The sequence below is a fragment of the Vigna angularis genome, chromosome 3 (genome assembly GCF_016808095.1).
Source record: "Vigna angularis cultivar LongXiaoDou No.4 chromosome 3, ASM1680809v1, whole genome shotgun sequence".
In the NCBI taxonomy this organism is placed as follows: Eukaryota; Viridiplantae; Streptophyta; class Magnoliopsida; order Fabales; family Fabaceae; genus Vigna; species Vigna angularis.
This window is the reverse complement of record NC_068972.1, coordinates 24,049,660-24,064,581: the sequence shown is the minus strand read 5'-3', so window position 1 is coordinate 24,064,581 and position 14,922 is coordinate 24,049,660.

Below are 14,922 nucleotides of genomic sequence, written 5' to 3'. Positions count from 1 at the left end.
ATATAATAATTATCACATATTTAATAAGATAAATCAGTTGATAACTATAATATAAAGTAGAAACTTACAGTCATCCAAAAATAACTATTTACAATAATAATATAAAGAAAACTAAATGGAAGCATCTCCTCCATCTAGTGCCTGCTCTAAGAAAACTTCATCTCCCTTTGTTCATACCCACAGGATGATCATAGTGAAGAAAAGAACACAACCACATACAAACACAAGCACAAACCAAAGGGTAAGCTAGATATAAAAAGATTCATACAATGTTATAATATATTTGTAAGACCCATGAAAAATATTTATAGTAAATTTTAGTATTTTATTAGTAATAATAATTTTAATGGATAGAAAAATATAAATTTTGGATATAAAATTATAGTAATTTTATAAGGAGAGGTTAAAATTTTTGATAACTTATTTAGTATTTTTTTTTTTTAAAAAAAAAATCGAATAGTAAAAAGTGAATAGTGAATAGTAAATAGTAAATAGTAAATAGTAAAAAGTAAATAGTAAAAATAAATTTTCAGCATTTGGATTCCTTAGCATGGAAGAAAGTAGTAGGTAGAAATTAGGATCAGATTTGGTGAGAAAATGATTGAAATATTATTTTTAAATAATATTAAAATAATAAATAATATTAAAATATTAAGGAATAGTAAATTTTTTTTTTTACTATAAATAGCCATGGGAGGGAAGGGTATTTTGCACCAAGAGAAGAGGAATCAAGTGAGAGCTTGAGAAATAGAGAAGAAATAGTTAGGGAGAAATTTTTAGTTGCAAGAAGAGTAGAGGTTCTGAAGAGTTTTCGGGGAAACAAATTCGGAGCAGGAGATTAAGTCTGGAATAGAGGTAGGGGAGCTAATTTTTCTAAGCTTTTATATTATGATTTAGGACTGTTTTATTACTATTCATGTCTTGAAATTATGTATGAATATTGTTAATGCCTACTGTATGTTTATCTATATTGATATTTGGTGTAAATATTATATGCTGTTGTTTTGAATCTGTTAATAAGAAATTTGTTAAAAACTAGTTGAGGAACACTTTGGCTAAGGAAAGACTTGGTACTTAAGTTGTCCATTGTGACGCACCTCTCTTTCCTGGAAGTCTACTCGACAGGTTTTTAACTTAAATCTTGTGTACAGATTATGTACTGTTAAATTATCATGTAATATATCTAGTTGGAATATATTCAGTTTGTATGATTTCTGAAATGATTGAAGTTTATTTGATTTGAATTTATGCATCTGAACATGTATGAGTATTACGGGGAGATGTCGTAAGGGTATAATATGAGTCGAGGAATGTGAGTATGGTATGAGTCTCGCGGAGAGATTCTGTAATGTCATGGTAGGTGTATGAGGATTATGGGTAGATTTCGTAATGGTATAATATGAGTTAAGGAATGTGAGCATTGTATGAGTTTCGTGGAGAGGTTCTGTAATGACATGGTATGTGCGTATATGTTGATGTTGAGGGTCATGAAGTTGGAGGTTATCCTGATACTCTAATAATCAATCAGTCTCAAGTAGAGAATGATGAATTATGTGGTGAGAGGGGCAGGAGGTCCTGGTCTATGTGCCGGTTTAGGACATAGTGAGGGGACTAACCTTGTGAATGGTATGGAGGGCAGAATGTCCTGGTCTATGTGCCGGTTTAGGACATAGTGAGGGGACTAACATTATGAATGGTATGGAGGGCAGAATGTCCTGGTCTATGTGCCGGTTTTGGACATAGTGAGGGGACTAAGAATGACATCACAAGTGAAAAACCTTCCGTTGTATCGCTCATCAACATATCGTTGGGATAAGTGCCTATTGAATATCGTGGGGATAAGTGCCTATTGGGTATTATGAAATGAGTGTTTATTTGGGTATTGTGGGATGAGTGTATATTGGGTATTGTGGAATGAGTGTTTATTGGTATTATGGGATGAGTGTTTATTGGGTATTATGGAATGAATGTCTATTAAGTATTATGGTATTTATTGGGTATTGTGGGACGAGTGTCTAATAGGAATTGTGGTACGATGGTATGAGGGTGTCTGACATAATTATTATATGATGTTTGTATCGAAGTAATTATGCATGTCTTATAAATGAGTTGTTGCATGTTAGCTCACCCTACTTGTTTGTGTTTTTGTGTTTGGGTATGTGCGATGATCGTATAATTCGTTATACGGGAGCAGATGAAGGAATGTCGCCTCACATAGTACCAAGGAAAGGGAGGAGTAGAAGAACTATAATTAGAATCTTTTTACATGTATAGACTTATATCAACTAGGAAATTTTAAAGGGTGAGATTACGGAATGTTACCGTAAATGTAATGTTAATTATCAAGTGTGAAAATTTTGGGATGTTACATTAATGTGAAAAGTTGGGATGTTACATTAATGTGAGAATTTGGGATGTTACAATATTAAACACCATAAGTAAATCACATATAACAAACGACTCCAAACATCCTAAACATGTTGAGACTTAGACTAGACTATTCAGACTTAGAATGATTGCCGAGCTATGGCAGGTTGTGCACTTATGGTGGCCTCTACTGCTTTGCAAAGCCATTGCCAATGAGTTTCACCCTACCACACTTATAAGGTTAGTTTATTCTACACCTTGGATCATACTAGAAGCACCCAAGACTAAGACCTCCTACTTCTCTTCACCACATGTGTCAATCTTCTTTACTTGAGAATGAAAGACCATTAGTATTTCAGGATAACCCCCAAGACTAAGCTCTCTGCATTCATTCTAAACATACTTGAATCTCACCAAGAAGTTCCACCTTGGAACTTACTTTCATAACTTTGAAACCATACTTAGAACCATATACTTTCACATTGAATCCCAAATCAATAATATTACTGAGTATATAATAACAGAGAAACTTTTACACCATTAAAAGAACCAAAACATGCACCAAGATTATCATAGGACTAGGGTAGCATAGAATACAAACAATTATTGGACTAGTCATTGAGCGACCATAGAGACAGTGAGCCAAGCTCCCTCGCTTCTCGCTCAACGACTACTTTCGTTGTGCGAATACATAGACAGTGGTCTAGACCCCCTTCACCTCTCGCTCAGTGACCCAACTCCTTGTGCGACAACAGAAACAGTGGTCCAAACCCCCTCACCTCTCGCTCAACAACCCAACTCGTTGTGCGAATACAAAGACAATGGTCTAGACCCCCTCACCTCTCGCTCGGCGACCCAACTCGTTGTTTGAATACAAAGATAGTGGTCCAAACCCCCTCACCTCTCGCTTAGTGACCCAACGCACTGTGCGAATACAAAGACAAAGATTCAGATTCCCTCACCTCTCGCTCAACGACTCAACTCGCTCAGCGAGTCTGCATAATTCTACAACACCAAAACTGTAGAATTTGCACCATGCACAACCCTTAACCTATTAAATACATTTTTCCCAACTTCTAATACTCCTAGATCGTATTATACACTCAAATAGACTTAAACAATTGTATCTAAATCATCCTAAACTCATTTTAAAGTAATTGCTTACAAGATTCCACTCCAAAATTTACCAAACCTCACTTCATAGATCCAAATTGAATTCTACTAGTTTTAGATTGTTTTTAAACAAGTTAGGAACTCCAGCAAGTCCCAAAAGAGTTATTAACACCAACCAAAATGATCATTTAAACCCAGAACCCTAAATTCAACTTTTCACTAGTTCAAACCCCTTTAAACTAGTTCTAGACCTAGCTGAACTATACTTACCAACTACCAAACATTCTTACCTCCATTTTCTTCCACTTTAATGCTTAAACAAATCATAAAACCTCTCATAACAGACCCAAAATGCCGCAAACCAGTTTTTCTTCCCTCTCTCATAACTTCACTACCTAAAACCTCATCTTTTTCTTCAAAACACCACCAACACTCCTGAGTTTTCAACTCTTTATTCTCTAAACTTCACAATACACATTGAAAATAGAAAATTTAACACATAATCATTCACTTCCAATCCAAATCATCATCCAATACAATTCACAACATTTTATCACCACATACTCAAGAACACTCAATTAATTTTGTAACAACTAGCACACCATAAAATTTCACCCAAACAGTTTGCTACTCATATAATTTTCAAACATACACTACCAATCATCAATTAAAGAACACTCCAGCTTCCCTTACCTCTAAACCAACTGCCCCAACTTCTCAAAACGCTCCACCGATTGCTTTCACCGCAAGGAACTTTTAAAAACACCTACAAATCACCGATTGGTGATTGAAGACAGACCTTAGAACCACAATTGAAAGGAAGAGAATTTCTTGACACATGTAAAGCAAAATCCCTTTGCATGATCATTAACCCTAAAGATACCAAAGGAAGGAGTACAAACTTACTTGCACTAAACAACGAATTGATCATGGTAAATTTGTAGGCCTTGACGCATTGATCGTATAGGTACCTCCTGATTGTCAAACAAATGATCAAGGAGTTAGAACACTTAGAGAGATGTGAGAGGAAACAAAGGGAAAGAGTTCTAGAGAGATAGAGTGTGTTTTAAGTAATGAGAAGAGTTTAGAAAATTCTATTTATATTATGCAATTATTTTATAATAAAGTACTCGGTCTCATTATTTTAATACACCTACCAACTCTAATACTCTATTTTCTAGGTTCTTATACATATTCTTATCAAGTTTTTACATTAAAGTTAACGAATTCATAGTGAAACTATTACAACGTAGAAAAATATTCAAGAATTTAAAATATAAACTATAAAGGTTCATATAAATCATTTAGGAGCATGAAATGTTAAGATGAAAAGTCAGAGATAGGTCATTTAGCAGAATAAAATATAGGATTTAATACTACTTTTAGCCTATATATTTCTAGTAATTATTTTTTTAGGTTTTTATTTAATGTAGTTTACATATTTCTTAAAAAAATGTAATGTGATATTTTCTTTATATTAATATTAATATCATTTAGAGATGATAGTTTGATAGAATGATGTGACACGACACTTGAGTTCATGTATCATTTTGCTTTTGTTTATCCTCTTCTTCTCTATTTTTCTTGTTCTCCTTTACAATTATTTTCATTTCCTCGCAATTACTTCTGGATTAGAGTTGTGAAGCAAAATGGCTTCTGGATTAGGATTTGGCTCAGCCAAATCCCTCGCACGCCCAGCCTCTGCATGACAACTTTACATTTTGCAATGTTTTCCATGTGTTCTTGGTGTGGGATGCATGATCCAGCCACCTAGCCTCTCCAACTCAACTTGTATTCTTCATTCCACTGCCACTTTGATTTGAGAAAAGTTGTCCTAGCATGATGCATGGACGCGCTTCCATCAATTGTTGAACAAGAAAACAAAGAATATATCAAATTATGACGCCATTTTATTAAATAGAATGAACAAAAAAATTTAATAATTATTGATAAAAATTTACTAACAAAATAAATTTTTTGGTAAAATTAAATTCTTCAATGAATTTTATTGAAGGATTTTAAAGATTGAATTTCTAGTGAAAATATCTTCCTCAATAAGGAATTTATTGATAAAATTAGTTAACAATATACATAATTTGAATTTGTATTATTGATGAGTATTTTTATCAATAATATATATGTTAGAATTTTTTTTTTGATAATTTTTAATTGTTATTTATTAATGAATTTATATGTTGATAAATTCTATTGATAAAAAAGTAACAGTTTTTACATAGTGTAAAGTCCATTGATAAAATCTATTTGTAATTATATGTTTTAAAATCCATAAGTAATTTATAATTTTTAATAACAACATAGGATGGATAAGAAGAAGAAAAAAAGAAGAAAGAGGAGGAGAAAGAAAAAAAAGGATAAAGAAGATAAGGAAAAGTAGTTGAAGTCGATGACAATGAGCAACCACGGATAAGTAATGGTGACTATGACAACAATGGCGATTGGAGGTGAAGGAGGATGAATGAAAAGAGGAAGAGAAGGAGAAAGAAGAAGAGGTGTGTAACCCCTTTTAGGAAAACTGACTTCTAATACCATCACGAAATAGTGGAAAATTAAAAACTTTATTTCGTTAACATGAAAATAATTAAATCATACGAAAAATAACAATCAATCCAATTATAGTTTATAATCATGTTCGAAAACTAAACAAATAACTATATTATTGTCTCAAATTTATTTCGAAAATCCCCTATAAGATCTTCCCACGTGTCTTCTCGCTTTAAACAACACTAGTATCATCTATAACATCCCCTACTCCCGTATAATGACACAAGTTATACGATCATCTTACAAACACAAATAAGCAAATGTGAGCTACCAGAAAACAATACAAGATAATGCACAATAGCCACACTCACCCACATTATACAAATCATCCACTACAATCCAATATAAACCATGAATCTCAATCACAATCATGAAAACCTCAAGTCGCATTACCGCCACTCAGGTAATGCTAAAACAATTATGTTATTCTCATGTAACCTATCGTCACACAACCTATTTTTAAAACAGTACGAGTCGTCCTGTTATCTCAACAATGACCTATCTCCCTTCTTCTTAGGGATTTACGAGTAAAAACTTCGATGCGTCGCACACAAAATTCTATACTCAACAACAAGTTGGAAACCTGTGGGCAAAACATCATTCCCTTCCCCACTGCCTCACATAGAAGAGAAGGTGCAACACTGAAACCTCCCTCTTTTCCCCGGCTTTCCAAAGCCTTAAGCGAAAAGGGACAAAACCCGACTTTACACACTACAAGAAAAATCGCAGATGAGACAACACACAAACTCATCTCCCAATACTAATTGAGATGGAAAAGACAACACATAAACTCATCTTTCAATACCAATTGAGACAAACGAGATAACACACAAACTCATCTCACAATACCAATTAAGACGGACGAGCCACATCACATAAATTAGCACAACAAATCAGTCCACAATACAACACGATTTAAACAGAACATCAACAATCAACCACATAGTTCGATCAATACAAAGCAACTTAGCATTCATCATAAACAACTTGACAATCATCACAAACAACTTGACAACCATCACAAACAGCTCGGCTCAGGTCAAAAACCTCCAAGCTGACATCTAAAACACACAAGACAACATGACCAACAACACACAAGCCGATAAACATCTTAAATAGTTTGGCCAAGGTCAGAAACCTCACAAACGACCTCTAAAACACACAGGCCAAGCTTTAGAACCTCGAAACCAAGGTCTTGAATAATTCGACCACAACAACGCAGCTTGACACACATAACCCAGCTTGGCACCAATGTCCCCAACCTGGCCAAACACGACAACATACAATAGAAGTCGACAACCACACATGAAATAACATGACGATAGACTTAGGCAACAATTTGGACAACCCATAAATCATGTAAAACCAACTCTGCACACATAAAACAGCATGACCATACCCCAAAATAAGCATGACCAGACCTCAAACAACATGGCAACAATTTGGGAACATACCCAAACAACATAGCAATAGTTCGACAACATACCCAAACAACATGACAACATTTTGGAAACATATACAATATGGTTACAGTCTGAAAACATACACAACAACATGACAACATGTTAAACAACTCAGTACATGCCTAAAACCTAGGGTAACAAAATTAAAATAACTCGACACAACCCCAATCTTCACGGCAGTATATCAACACAACCCAATCACACCCTAAAATAGAATGTCATCACTCTCAAACAACCTAACAATTGTCATTATAGCATAGAAACATATCACCCAACCCCAATCATGTAATTAACAACCCAACATCACATAATACACCAAGGCATTGGTTTAAAAACATATCGACAACCATACTTGGATTCCTAGCCACAATCTGCACGACATCTTAGCATGACAATTTAAAAACATTCAAGTTAACACCCTTAGTATAAAACAAAATGACGTAACATGCAAATTGGTAATAAAGAAAAAGCTACAAGTCATTAATTAGACTGAAACCACTACACCACAATTATGAATAATAACATATTAAAAGAGCCTCATCCATGCATCGCAATCCATTATCAATAGCAGATTTATTGTGCAAGAGGAATCCACGTGATAAACAAAACATGCACTAACACTCAATACAAATTTTGGAAAACAACAATCTAATCATGACAAACTATGGCACACACTCCATACTCAATCCAATGTGAACAGTGGAAACAAAAAAAAAAAATCAACACGCATAAGCATAAATTATTATCCAAAATAGAACACAGTACCATGATGGCCACAAGAAAACGTCCAAACCGAATTATAACATGACATTCAACCCTAAACAACATTCCTTTTAAGGATAAGAACCACATATAATCATGGAAATAAAATTATGCATGCAACATCACACAAAACATTCGAAATGATAGCTTCCCTTACAAACATCACAACAAAGAAGCATACTAAACAAACAATAAGGATAACTCCCTTTATCTTGGTTTCCCAGTAAGCATTTTCTTGGAATAGACAATGTGCTTCGACTGCACCCTCGAGCTTTCCCAAACTTTCACTTAATCAACTCTCACTCTCACGACACCTTCAAAATTGTGCTACACTTTACTTCTATATAACTTATCTTTACTTATTTTAATTAATAATGTCCATGCCCCTATCACCTTTATAGATATTTTATTTTTTCTAGATCTTACAAGGTGGAGGAAGAGGAGGAGGTGGAGGCGAAGGTGGCTAACACAACGACAAAGTGAAAGAGGAGACAATAAGGAAAAAGAAAAAAAAAAGATACAAATGTGGTATTTACATTTTGATTTTACCAGAATAAATTTACCAATTAATATTTACCGATATATTTAGGTTATTGCTAATTATCAACATATATTTATTGACAAACTATTATTATTACGGACAATTTTTTTAATTTGTTAGTAAAATTTAAAATATTTAACGAATTTTTAGCCATTAATAACCCATCAATAAACTTAAATTATTAATAAATTTTTATTAATGATACATTTTTATTTGTATGTAATTAATAACTTTTTTATTGTAGTGAAAGAAGTTGTCATTGCTCATAATTGCTCAATGAATGAAGAAATTCCATTAATTTCTACATCTTTTATCAATTTCTCCAACTCAGAATCACATGACGAAGAAGAAGTCGCACTTAGATGGAAAACCCAATGGAACACCACCCAAATGCGTGAAACAAGAATAAGGACGAAATCCACACCTACAAGCATGATCGTCCCATTCAAAAAATTTACTCGCCAAATCTTACAAAAAAATTGAATCTTCAATCAACTCCGCAAAATCCTATTTCACTCATTCTTTCACTCTTGAAGAAAAATATATTTTTCATCTAAGTTAATTAATGCGTTGCCCAAACAATATCCACATAACCTCAAAATGTCATATATGTGTCATGTTTCATTTTGTCGTTAGTAATTGTAATGACATTAGGGATCACGTTCATCTTTTTTTTAAGTATAAAAATCACATTGAGCCAAAATATAATTAAAGAAAAACATTAAATAATCACTATAAATATAAATATAAGATCTAAAAGTAGTATTAAGCCTATAATATAAAAGAATATAAAATTTAAGAGTTTAAAGTAAAAAAATAAAAATAAGATTAAGATATTGAAAGATGTATTGTTATGAAATAAGCAATCAAGATAAACGGAATCGAGAAACAGCAATAAAGACATTATTGATTAATATCCTATTTGTTTATAAACACTGAAACATATAAAAAAACAAATAATGTATAGAAATCAAGAAATTAAAATATTAAAATAGCATGTAAATAAAAATAATAATGATTTCAAAGTTCTCACACATCAATGAGATGAGTTGAACTGTAAAATGAAAAAAAATAATACTGTATACAAAAGATAATTGGTTATATTTTATTGTCTAATCAATTATCATTTTAATATAATTAATTATTATCAACATTAATGGTTTTCTATAATAAAACAAGTACACTAAAATAAAATGCATTTAAATAATAAAAAAGTTATTCTAAAACTATTTTTTAATTGTATTAACATAAAATAGTAAACATACTTCTAAATATATTTTTTTATGTTTTATTTTTATATAAATAATTAAGTTATAAAAATAAATGGTAGTTTATACATAACTATACTAGTAATATTTCATTAATAATATTTTTATATTACAATAACAGAAATAATTTAATATATTAATTTATTTTTTATTTACATTGTTCTGTAGACTGGATGAACATCTTGATGATCCTATTATCCAAATTACATTGTTCACTATCTTCTTCTTGATCAAACTGTGGGGGCGGGTACTTGTCAAAGATTCTCTAATGCTCAAGTTAGTAATTTACTCAATAATTCTTGTAATAAAGATGAGTAATCATAGTAAAATTACGTGCCTTTTCTGTCACATATATTTATAAATATTATAATAAGCTTAGTGAGAACTCTCCAATTTTGCACTCTTTTATATGTTTAGGAGTCTAGGATAGTCTATTTTTGTTTCTAATTGTCTAGAATTAGGTTAGTTTTAGGTTTTTCTATTAATTCTTTAGTTTTTATAGAATTTTAGTTAAAAATATATTTTTAAGTGTATTTTTAGTATTTTTTGTAAATAAGTAGGAAATTAATATTTTCTGAAAATCTTTTAATAAAAATGTTTTGTTTTAATTGCATACTTTTTCTTCTTTTTTTTATTTGCTGATTGATTTTTTTCTTGAATTACAGATTGAGCCAAATTAAAATGAGATGCAATGATTGGGCCACTACTGCCATGCTTGGAGTTGGTGTTGATGCCACTACATTGGGTGTTGCTCCCTCCACCACTCTAAGTGCTTCTGCACCTCCCCACTATTTTCTTTTATTCCAAAAATGCCCTACACCTCCCCCACTATCCTCAACGATCTTTCTCTTTCTCTTTCTGCATTAATGAAGCATTCATATGGCTTAGATTTAAACTTGTGATATATTGCAAAATATAAAATTCAGAGAAAACTTCAATATTAGTGCTTCTACCACTTCCATTTTATAAACTTAAAAGTTAGATGCAAATACAAAATAATAAACATAATAATATTAATAGTAAATAATATATTATTATTATTATATACTAACTTTATAATGACGAAAGAACTAAATAAATTTCAAATCTTTAACAAATAACTTTTCTTTTATATTTTAAGTATTTAATAATATTTTTATATTATTTATCTAATAAATTAAATACTTTATTCAAGTTATTTGAGTCAAACATGTCGGTAAGTTAAAACATAATATAATGTTAAAAATTATAGATATTAAATGTAAAAAAAAATACACATATATAAACATTTTTCTAGAAATTTAGAACAAAATTTTACCATTTATTAAGTAATTTGAAGAAAAAAATATATATTGAACAGTGAAAATAATGAATCAAACTTATTTAAGGAAAAATGTAAATAAAAATTTTCAATATATCATAAGTTTAAATTTGAGCCACGTGAATGCTCCATTAATGTGGAGAGAGAAAGAGAAAGATTGTTGAATATAGTGGAAAGTTGTAGGGTATTTTTGGAATAAAAGAAAATAGTTGGGAGGTGTAGAGTATTTTTGGAATAAAAGAAAATAGTGGGGAGATGTAGGAGCACTTGGGGTGGTGGAGGGAGCAACACCCCACTACATTAGGCTGTAGCAATTGAGAGTTAGCTGTAGATATGGATTGGACTCTGCTGCATTGGATAATTGGGCTTTACTGCAATGGATAATTGGGCTATGGATTCAGCTGTGTTGCGGTGCTGCACTTCTACAATTGAGATTGAGAGGTTGGAATTGAGTGTACTGGCATTTGGGTCGTTGATGGGCTGAAGTAGAGAGTAGAAAGATGTGATGGGTGACAGATGTTGCGCATAGTTTTAGGTTTTACTTGCTTTCCGTAGTGTAGATTTTGGATTCTCTACCTCTTGGATTGACCACTCACGGTGGTGACAGCCCGTGGTGAGTTCAATCGCACTTCTATCGGTGATTTCTCTTTGTAATCTTCATTTCCTTTCAATAAACTTCAATTTTACTGCACTTGAGTTGTTCTGTTTTTGATTTAGATTATGCTTTGGATTCAATGCGTTCTTTATGTTTTATGTTGATTCAGATATGATTTTAGGTTGTTAATGATGTTTGGTAGATAGGTTTATGAACATTGGTTGGATAAATGAGTGGGAAGAGTCAATTTAGGTTTTGAAATATGAACCAGAATACCCCAATCTTCTTGAGAACTCTTAACATTCTTTTATCCATATCAATGTGCATTTACCTATAAATTCGATTTTGCATATGTCTTTAGTTTACTTCTTTAATTTCTTTACATTTGTTAAATGATGTGTATGTTAGTTTTAGTTTAGATAGATCTTCTATTATTGTGAATGTATTCTTTTAAATAAAGTTTTGGTTTTTCTCTACATTTTCATTAGTTTAGAATATTAAGTCACCATTTCTATTCATTTTCACATTAGTTTCTCATTGCTACAGTTCATTGTTTTTACCAAATTTGCTTGTAAATATACATATACAGTCCACGTATATTCTGAACCATTACATTTTCCAGTAGTTTAGATTTCTATTTCCTATTCTTTTATTTCACTTTATTTTCTTTCTTCTTTAAACAGATTTTATTTTTAATTTCATTCTTTTTATTTCTCCGCCTTGTCTTTTAGTTAGTAAATAGTAAATAAAAAGCAAGACCTAACTTTACACTGTAAACTTAATTTTGTTGAGTCCAAGTATTGATATTTTAGTCAGCCCTATGCTTCATTAGTGGGGAAACATATTTTGCTTTAGGCGGCTAAAACGAAATTTAACACATATCATTAGGTTTGACTCATTAACACCAATAAATGACTTTTATTATTCCTATTAATCTTCAATCAATGACTATTATTCTCCTCAACTACCCAATAATGACTATTATTGCCCATATTAATTATCAATTAATGACTCTTTTAGACCGGTTGGTCATTTCCTTGGTGGATGGTCGATTGCTTGGCCTTGGCTGACCGGGTGGTCATACAATACGCAAGCCCCCCAAGCCCAAGCAAGCTCTTTATTGGAAGAGGTGCGCAGGGATTATTGTGAACGTTAAGAGAGGTTGTTCGCGTTGTATTGGGGTCTGTTTTCGATGCGCTTTAAGTCTTTGTTCTTCTCTATTTTTCCCGATCGATGAGCTCTAAGAGTTAACTAGGAACGTTCTGTAGGCCGTATAAATGAGGATGCAATGGGGGTTCACTTTGGAACATTCATCATTGATCAGTGAGCTCTAAGAGTCTTAGTGCTTTCCTAGGATGAAGGAATGGTCTGGTAGGAGATATCTTCTCATCGGTCAATGAGCTCTAGGAGTCTTAGGACTTTTCTAGGCTGAAGAAATGATCCGCTGGGAGGTTGCTCCTCATCGTTCGGCGAGTTTTAAGTTGACCAAGTAGTTTATATGCAGGGTCCTCTCATCTTTATTACAAGAATTATTGAGTAAATCACTAACTTGAGTGTCAAAGTGCCTTTAACAAGTATTGGCCCCCACGACTTGGATAAGGAAAAGAGATAGCGAACAACGTAATTTAGATAATGTAAAATCATCAAGAAGCTCACTCGATGTACAAAACAACTTTAAGTGCTTTTGAAACACTATGAAAAAGTAAAGTGTTGACATGAGTTGTCTTTCTGTATATTTATCAAAAGGTGTTGCTTTTTTTTTAATATATAATTATGGTTTGCATAAATCCATAGATGCACTCTTTTAAAAAGTTATTCAATAAATTTTTATTATATAATTAATTGTGAGTTGAAAATTTGTGCATTACTTCTCATTGTTAAAAAAAACATTAAATTTATAATTCATCATAATAGTATAAACTTAAAAAATTCTCTTAAATTAATAGAATTGGAGATTCTATAACACGGTTGCATCAAAGATTCTAATATGCTAGTCATCATCCATGATCCTCTCCTAAAACCAAGAACTTCAATTCTTTTATTTTGTTGTCAAGTATTGAAGATAGCTACTACAGGAAACGCTGACAAATCATTACCGATGGTTAAGAGTCCATAGGAAAATATGTAATATCGACAAAATTATCGGTGAAATCCACTGCTTCATTTACCGCGGCGTTGTGAAGAGCGTGGGCATTTGCAATGGTTGATCGTGGTTCATGTAATCATGGAGGTTGTCTCCCTTTTGAGGTCAAAGTAATTCGCAGAGGCAGAGGGTTGATTATTGCTTCAGTGAGTATCGTGAGAGAAGTTTTGGGGCTAGAGCATTTGAGGCAGAGTGTGCACGTTTGGTGGACCTAAAACGCAAAGTTCGTTTGGTGCACGTTTAAGGCTGAAGCATTGGAGGTAGGGCACTTCTGTTGTAGGTCAATAATTGCTTACAGTAATAGGTTTGTTGAGTCATTTATTATATAGCATGAACAATTTATGGTGAATTTATTAACATTCTTCATTCCTTACGTGGTATCTCTAGTTTGTTAATTATATAGCATGGCATAAATTTAATTGACTCTGTATTTTACAATTGATTTTTCAAATTAATGTTTTGTTGAATGATGTAAAATCTGTTCTGAATTTGGAATTCCCAGGAAATGCGTGTCTACTTTTTCCATGATCGATGTTCAAGAGATGGATGCACTAATTTCTACTTTCAATGCTTTTGAAATGATGTAGTTGGTCCTCTAGGTCTAGCTTGGGTAGTATTTCTCTATGTAGTTCTAGCTTGGTCCTCTATTCTGAAGTTGGTTCTTTTGTTGTAGTAAATTAATATTTTTTAAACCTTGAATTGTTCCTTTCTTTTTTATTCGGAATCATTAAGCTTTTATGAGATTGTAAAATTTGCAGTTAGTTTTTGAGATTTTTATGTATTTCTCATTGTTTTTATTTTTTTTTCT